This window comes from Bactrocera dorsalis, unplaced genomic scaffold (assembly GCF_023373825.1).
Source record: "Bactrocera dorsalis isolate Fly_Bdor unplaced genomic scaffold, ASM2337382v1 BdCtg095, whole genome shotgun sequence".
Classification (NCBI taxonomy): Eukaryota; Metazoa; Arthropoda; class Insecta; order Diptera; family Tephritidae; genus Bactrocera; species Bactrocera dorsalis.
This window is the reverse complement of record NW_026038146.1, coordinates 10,863-18,721: the sequence shown is the minus strand read 5'-3', so window position 1 is coordinate 18,721 and position 7,859 is coordinate 10,863. Positions and strand designations below refer to the sequence as shown.

The 7,859-nt window shown below is 36.1% G+C and overlaps 1 long non-coding RNA gene across 1 annotated transcript; it reads right to left on the bottom strand.

Annotated features, from left to right (window-relative positions):
- Nucleotides 1–304: 304 nt before the first annotated feature.
- On the bottom strand, nt 305–2,869 carry LOC125780118 (uncharacterized). Its single transcript, XR_007423564.1, has 3 exons — nt 2,114–2,869; nt 1,699–2,052; nt 305–1,630 (listed from the first exon to the last, which is right to left on the bottom strand). It is a non-coding gene; the product is annotated as an uncharacterized LOC125780118 (long non-coding RNA).
- Nucleotides 2,870–7,859: the final 4,990 nt, after the last annotated feature.

The window sequence follows — 7,859 nt, the reverse complement described above, 5'->3', positions numbered from 1 at the left end:
TCTTCATTTATATCCATACTCATGCATTTAAAATGAAGTTTTTGCAGTTCTTCTGATAATTTTATTTTATTCTCCATTTTCTCCCAAAAAAAAGTTTTATATAATATAATAAAAAGTTAAGTAATAAATAGAAATATTCTTACCTGTGCAGGTGTAATTTGGTTTTAAATTTTTTTTTGATTGCAATTCATTTTTTTATTGCAATTTGTTATATAATCCTTTTTTTGCTTCTTTTTGCACACACGTTTTTATTTTCACTTTATTCGCGTGTTTTAAAAACTTCGGGGTCACCAACATGATTAAATCATAAAGTAAAGGTTTGGGTTATAAAATAATACTCAGCTCTGGTTGCCCAGAGCTCCTTTAGCGGAATGAGCTATGTACTTAGAGGAATGACGTTTTTTAAAACCCCTGATGTTTCTAAAAGACTCCGTTACACTGCGTCGGTAGGTACTTTGTATAAATTTGAATGTTTTTAAATATAACTTTTTCATTGTACAGCACTCGTGATAATGCAGAACCAAATACAGACTCAGTCTTGGAGTCATCATTGAATGATAGTTTTAATGAAATTTCATCGCCACCTCGGAAGAAAAATAAAAGTCTCAACTTAGAAAGTCTCTACCAGAAACTTGGCGCAACAATGGAGAACTTAGAAAAGCAGATGGCGGCGCCGGCTGAAAGATGTGAAACTGATGAGGCCTTTATGACGACGGTTTTGTGTCTGATGCAAGACCTGCCAGTGTCGGTCAATGACGGTTTCCAAGAAAAAATGATATTGGAATTATATCGCTTACGTCGCGAAAATAGGCAAACATGAAATTAAAAACGTTCTTGTCGTTTAACCTAATTTCCGTATTTTTTAAAAAGCTTGGAGCATTGATTTTTTTTAGTATACTTTATATTTATTATAACAAATATATTTATTATAAAAAGATGCATAAAATGCATGTACCTGAACTCTTTTGAGTAATTTAATAACAACAATTGAATGAATTTAATTAAACCCCATTTAGTTTTATTAAAAAAGAAATAAACAAGTTCGAAATTGTGTTAGATATGTGATTTTAGAATATGTTTTAAAAAGTGTTAAAAAAAACTGCATAAGTTATTTCTAATTTCCAAAGAACTTCTTCCACCGTAATGATGCAAATTGGAAGATTGCATAATCGATGGGATATTACTTTCAATTTCTCTACGCCATAAACCGTCATGAAAATCACCATTAGAGTCCTCCCAATCAGCATAGTTGCTTGCAATATACGAAGATGCATTTTCATTATTAAACATAATAAAATTATGTAAGGCAGCGCACGCCAAAACAATTTTTTCTGCATTTTCCGGAAATAAATGTAATGTTGTTATTAAAACTCGCCAAGGCGCTACTAGTATTCCAAAAGAGTTTTCAATTGTGCGACGAGCTCTTGATAACCTTTTATTAAACACCTCTTTTTCATTTGGTAACATTCCCCCAGGGTATGGGCGCATTAAATTTATCCCTAAAGGAAAGGCAGCATCACCAACGAAGAAGTGTGGAGTTTTTAGTTGCGTATTGGTAAGTTTTTCGCTGGAGGGATGGGAAGTTTGTGATTTAGCAACCTCTTTCCCAATCGACTCACTTGAAAAATGCCTTTACATGTAAAGAGAAACAATAATATTCATAAAAAAAAGTAAATGCACAAATATAAAAGTCCTCACCACCATCACTCTGACTTCCATATGCACCAATATCTATATAGGTAAACCGATATCGTGCATCACATACTGCTAACAACACAATAGAAAAAATTTTTTGTAGCAGAAAAATTGACCACCACTCGAATAGCGATATGCTTCCCATCAATAGATACAACACATTTGGGCATATTCCACAGTTCCCAGAAGTCTTGAGAAATTTGCTTGAAATCTTCTTTATTAGGTTCAGATACATAAATAGCGCTTAACTTCGTCCAAAGGACCTCAGTTGTCTCCAGAATAATGCGCCTAACCGTTTCCTTTCCCAGTTGAAATGACCATGCCAGCGATTGAAACGAAGTTCCTTGTGATAAATATCTTTAAGAAAAAGAAAAAAGAATAAGACATAATAAAAATATATTAAAATGAACAAACTTACTGTAATGTCAAAGCTAATCGACATTCCGGTTGCACAGGCTCTCTCAACGAATTCTTTTTTAAAAAGGGCTCAACGAGAGTAAGCAAAAGTCCATATACTTGTGGCGTCATTCGCGTGTATATAAAAAAATCAGTGTGGTCAATCCTCTTCATTTCCAGGAATCGTACAAAAAAACATCCTTCTTCCTCTTTCTGTTTATTTCCTTCACTGAACACGACCGAACTCTTTTATTTGTAATTTCACTAATTTCTGTCAATATGCGTATTCCGTCTAAAACCGAATTAAGAATTTTAATTGTTTTTAAATATTTTAATTTTCTGTTCATTTTTGCAAAATCCAAACGAAACAAAACCAAAACACAAATTGCTTATTGACCCTTTCTTCTTCTGCATGTAAGCACATTATTGTCATTCAAATGTCTACTCTCCGTTCGTTATGCATTTGACAGGCTCTTCGTTCATTTTTTGACTGTAACATACGGCAGCGTATGCACATTATAGTTATAGGCTAGACAGTGAACAAAGCAGAATCGTCGGTCGTGTCAGCTGGCACGACCTATCTTATGGGTGCGCAATGTAACTGAACAGTGAAAAACGCTACTCCCTTCTCTCTGACGTGACGATGACGTGAGAATCCGCGACATTTGGATTTTTGCCGTTGCAAACGTCGCAGCTGATTGCTCTCTCACAACGCAGGGTTGCCAATATCGATATTATATAAATATATAAACTATTTTTAAAAGTTTGTTTTCAGTTTTGATATTTTATATTGTAAAAAATTGTAATTGAAAACAAAGATGTGCTCAAAACTATATATGCGTATTGGGCAATGGCAACATTGTTCAAATGAAAACAAAGCAAAGATGGCTGATTTCTGCATTTTTACCACGTTAAGGCCTAAAAGACTACTCCCTTCCTTCCTTTTCCTTCCTTATCGGCAAAATGTGTGCACAGTGAAAAACGTGGTAAAAACGCAGAAATCAGCCATCTTTGCTTTGTTTTCATTTGAACAATGTTGCCATTGCCCAATACGCAATAGGTCGTGCCAGCTGACACGACCCACGATTCTGCGTGTTTCACTGGTGGAGGAGTAATACCATGTTCAGACCGACATTTAATCACACGATTTTGGCTGTTGAATGGATTATCCTACTAATCTTAAAAATTTATCAAGATTTCGCCATTTCTGTGCGACTCTGATTTTGCGCCATCTACTTGTCAGCATTGGAAATCTGTTACATTATCACAGCTGATTTAGACACTACAAAGGGAAAAATATATAAACAAACAAATTTTTTTTTAAGCAATGAATCTAATTTCACCTGAAAATCGACTTAACAAATGAAAAAATTTATCCACTATTTCTATTATATGGAAAATATTTGAAAAAAAGACGGCTTTTATTTCAAAATACTATATGGCAATATTTTCTTTTGATAAATATTAAGCGATGTGAATGACAATAACAGCTGTTTTTTTAAGGCACAGCTGAGAGGTGCCACAGTAGAAATGTCAAATGTAGTCCGGGGTTGAGTTTCTATTGGTATCCAAGATGGCCGACTTTTAACCGGATTGGCGTTAATGCCAATTGTGATCTCTATGCCGTCCAAGAAATGGATTCACTTTTCTGCCTTTAAGAACTCGGTCACTGAAGAAAATATTATACTATATCTTTCGTTGTTAAATATGCTAATGTTGATAGCCAACATCTTTTATCATATAAATTAATTAAGAAAGATGCTAAGATGCCTCCATCTTTTTTAATGCCGTTTTTTATTCTTCAGTATGACCTTCTGGCATGAAGAATGGAGAAAATAACGCTGCGGACTAGTTGCCATAATCATAATTTTAATGTTTTCTGCGTCTTCCCCTAATGACTCTTGTCTTAAGGTGTACTGTCAAATTTATCGGGTATTAGTCTAAATCAAATATTCGCAATTTTTCTTCACAATTGGATTTTGATATTATTGTTGAGACCTAGCTTAATTCTAGTTATTATAACAGTGAATATTTCGATTTAAATTTTTATATGTCTTAGATTCGTGTTCTTTGTGACTTTAATCTAAGTAATATCGTCTGGTCCTATTGTTCCTTTAGCTCTGCCCTCATTTCCTCCAATTTTTCGTCTTCTCATGAGTTATTCTCATTGATAGCCCGCTTAGTCTCAATATGATTCAAATCAACTCATATTCAAATAGTCTTGATCGATTTCTTGACTTTGTCTTTCTCAGCAATAATTTAAACTTTAGGTTCATCATTCTCCGTTAGCATTTGAGGTGGATACATATATTTTCGCTCCAGTTAAACCTATTGACTGTGATTTTGCACGACTCAACAATCTGCTCATTGAGTTTAAATGGGATGATTTACTTTCTGGACTAGATACAGCTAATAGTTTTTCCATTCTTAAGAAATTAATTCAGTAATTTAGTCGTTATAATATCTTGGTTAAACATATACATCCGTATAAGTTGCCATGGTATACTAAGGACTTCAAGCTTCTTCAAATGGTTTATAACGGTTTGATGACTACTATGCCGGTCTCTTTCGACCAATTCAGCGATTTTATCGCAATTTTCGACGACAGGCCTTCCGGAGCGTGGCGCATTTTCGACCACCTCTACACCAGAACGAAAACGTTGAAACTATCGTTGTGCGGTGGAAATGGAAACTCAATCGGGTCCATTAACTGCACAAATTTTATTGGCGGCTTGAGATGCATTTTTGCTTTTATCGTAGTAGTACTGTAAAATATGCCGTATTTTCTCTTTATTTTGCTCCATGTTTGCGACGCTATAACTCACGAATGACTTAAAAGAAACAACAATCAATCAAACACGTGTTAGAGTGAAATGAGCTTTCTAAAAAGGTATAGCATGACCCGATGCGATGAATAAAACTAGAACTACACGCTTTCAGCGCCAACTAGCGAAAATACCGCAAGACTTTTTTCACAACCAATATATGGACATCCCGATGAAAGAAGTCAATTTCGAGATGATTTACATACAAATTGTTCATTTGAAACAAAGCGTGTTGAAATTTATAACTAACATTCGTGCCAATTTACAGTATTTATAAGAGTAAATGACAGATTATTTACAACTAAAAAACATCATGTCAATGATGTTGTTAATTATTAGTTCATGTATGCTTAAATAAAGCCAGTCGAAGCGGACTGGCTTAAATTTTAGTTATTTATTAACATATCAAGTAGATATTTACTTGAATAATCTGAATACAGCTGCCGTATATGCGTGTTGTAGGTCTACTGTTCCCGAGCATCTGAAGTGTAAAATTCAAAATTTTTTTTTTAAATTGAAAAAACCTGGTTTTTGACAAAAACTTGTAAACATTTAAAAATATGTTCAAACTTGAATTTTCTTAGTGTTTTTTAATTTAAATAGAAGATAGTTTAATGCCAAAAATAATAAAATCTGCCCCAATTTCATACGACGTTTTGTTTTTTTTCTATCCTGTCTGCCGATTAACAAAAATCGGAAGAATGACTAATGTGACTAATGAGCGCACAAGCTTTCACTACATTTTAACAAGAATGAGATCGGTTTGTATACCGCACTATACACGTTGCTACCCATGGTAACAGCGAGCAGAAAAATTGAAAATTTTCAATTTTGTTCGTACTTGACATGTAGCACAGAGTATCCTGCTTAAGCTCGTGTACCTTGAAACAGCTCCTAGTTCTGTTGTGTCTTTATCTGGTGTTATTACCCGGTGTTATGGAAGATAAAAATATATACATACATCCTCTTCCCTTTGGTGAAGGTCAAAATATTCAACTCGTCAAAAAAGTTGAGGTCAAAATATTTAAGCTCTCTTTTTTATCAGATTTTTTCAAAGTTCAGGAATTGCTTAACTGTTAATATTCTCGAGAGCCCTTAAGCAACAGTTTCTCGAAAGGTGGACTTGAATGAGAGTCGCACAAAATAACGTTGTTGTTGTGAATTTGTGGTAAACTTCGTGTTACCGTGTTTATGTTTCTTGTCTACTCACTCATATTTTACGAGGATATGTTCTATAAGCATGAATGGTAAATATTCTACTGGAGTTGTATTCTGAATGGAGTTAATCTGAGGGCTACCACGCGAAATTTTTCATTTTGAAATGTTTTCAATATAAACAAACAGTAGCTGCATATTATGGTACACTTATTTTATATTTCTTTGAATCACGTTCATAACATCGAATAATTACAGTACGGAAAAAAATATAATAAATTTTGTAATATAATTTTGGGTAAAACTTACCCGTGTAGAATATAACCAAGTAGAAATGAAGCTAAACACAGTATATGTGTGATCTGAGATAATTTTTATACTTTCCATAATTAATTTAGTTTATTATTTAAATATTCGTTGAAAATAATTTCAATTGGAGTTCTAACAATTTATTGGGGATTTTATCCATACCTTCCAGAATTATTTCAGGTGTTAAGTCTCTGCATAAATATATCGCTTTGTAATGAGCTATGACGGTCTCCTAATTTTAGAGTATGAGCATTTATCTGGAGGATGGAGTCATGTGTAAAAGCTCACGCAAGTGAGAAAAGTTCTCTGATCGCCATTCACTTGGGAGTGGCCAGAAACGATTCTTTTACATATGACTCAAGCAGCTGACGACTTCCGGTCTTTGACCAAGTATCCTCTGGCTAGCCTAACAACATCCGTTTGAAGGCGAGCTAAAGTGGAATGTCCGGTCCCTTAATTGGGAAGGTGCCGCTGCTCAGCTGGTTGATGTCCTCGTAAAAATAAAGGCTGACATCACCGCTGTCCGAGAAATGCGATGGACGGGACAAGGCCAGAGACGAGTAGGTCCTTGTGGCATTTACTACAGTGGCCATATAAAGGAGCGTAAGTTTGATGTGGGATTCGTGGTGGGAGAGAGACTCCGTCGCCGTCGAGAACTGCAATCACAACAGACAGCCGAACGATTTTCTACTCGGCTTGCACTACTGCTCTCTGAGAGCACTCGTCAACAACTCGGTATAAGGGAGCTGTGGGAAGGCATTTCAAACTCTTTACGTACAGCTGCAACCGAAACCATTGGTTTTGGGAAAGTGCAAAAGAACAACTGGTACGACGAGGAGTGTCGTGTCGCAGCGGAGAGAAAATAGGCTGCCTACCTCGCAACGTTACGATCGACCACAACACGTGCGGGATGGGATATATACCGAGAGTTGAAGACGGAAGCGAAACGCATTTGTAGGCAGAAAAATAAAGAGGTCGAAATGCGTGAGTACGAAGAGCTTGATAAGCTGGCCGACAGGGGAAATGCTCGAAAATTCTACGAAAAGATGCGGCGACTTACAGAAGGTTTCAAGACCGGAGCATGCTCTTGTAGGACCCCCAAAGGTGATCTAGACCCCGATGCCCAGAGCATACTTAAATTATGGAGGGAACACTTCTCTAGCCTGCTGAATGGCAGTGAGCGTACAACGCCAGGAGATGGCGAACCCGATTCCCCAATCGATGACGATGGAGTAGATGTTCCATTACCCGACCATGAATAAGTTCGATGGATTGCCGGCGGAGCCATTCAAACACGGCGGCGAAGAACTTATAAGGAGCATGCATCAGCTTCTTTGCAAAATATGGTCGGACAAAAGCATGCCCAACCATTGGAATTTGAGTGTGCTATGTCCAATCCATAAAAAAGGAAACCCCACAATCTGCGCCAATACCGTGGGATAAGCCTCCTCAACATCGCGTACAAGGTTCTATCGAGCA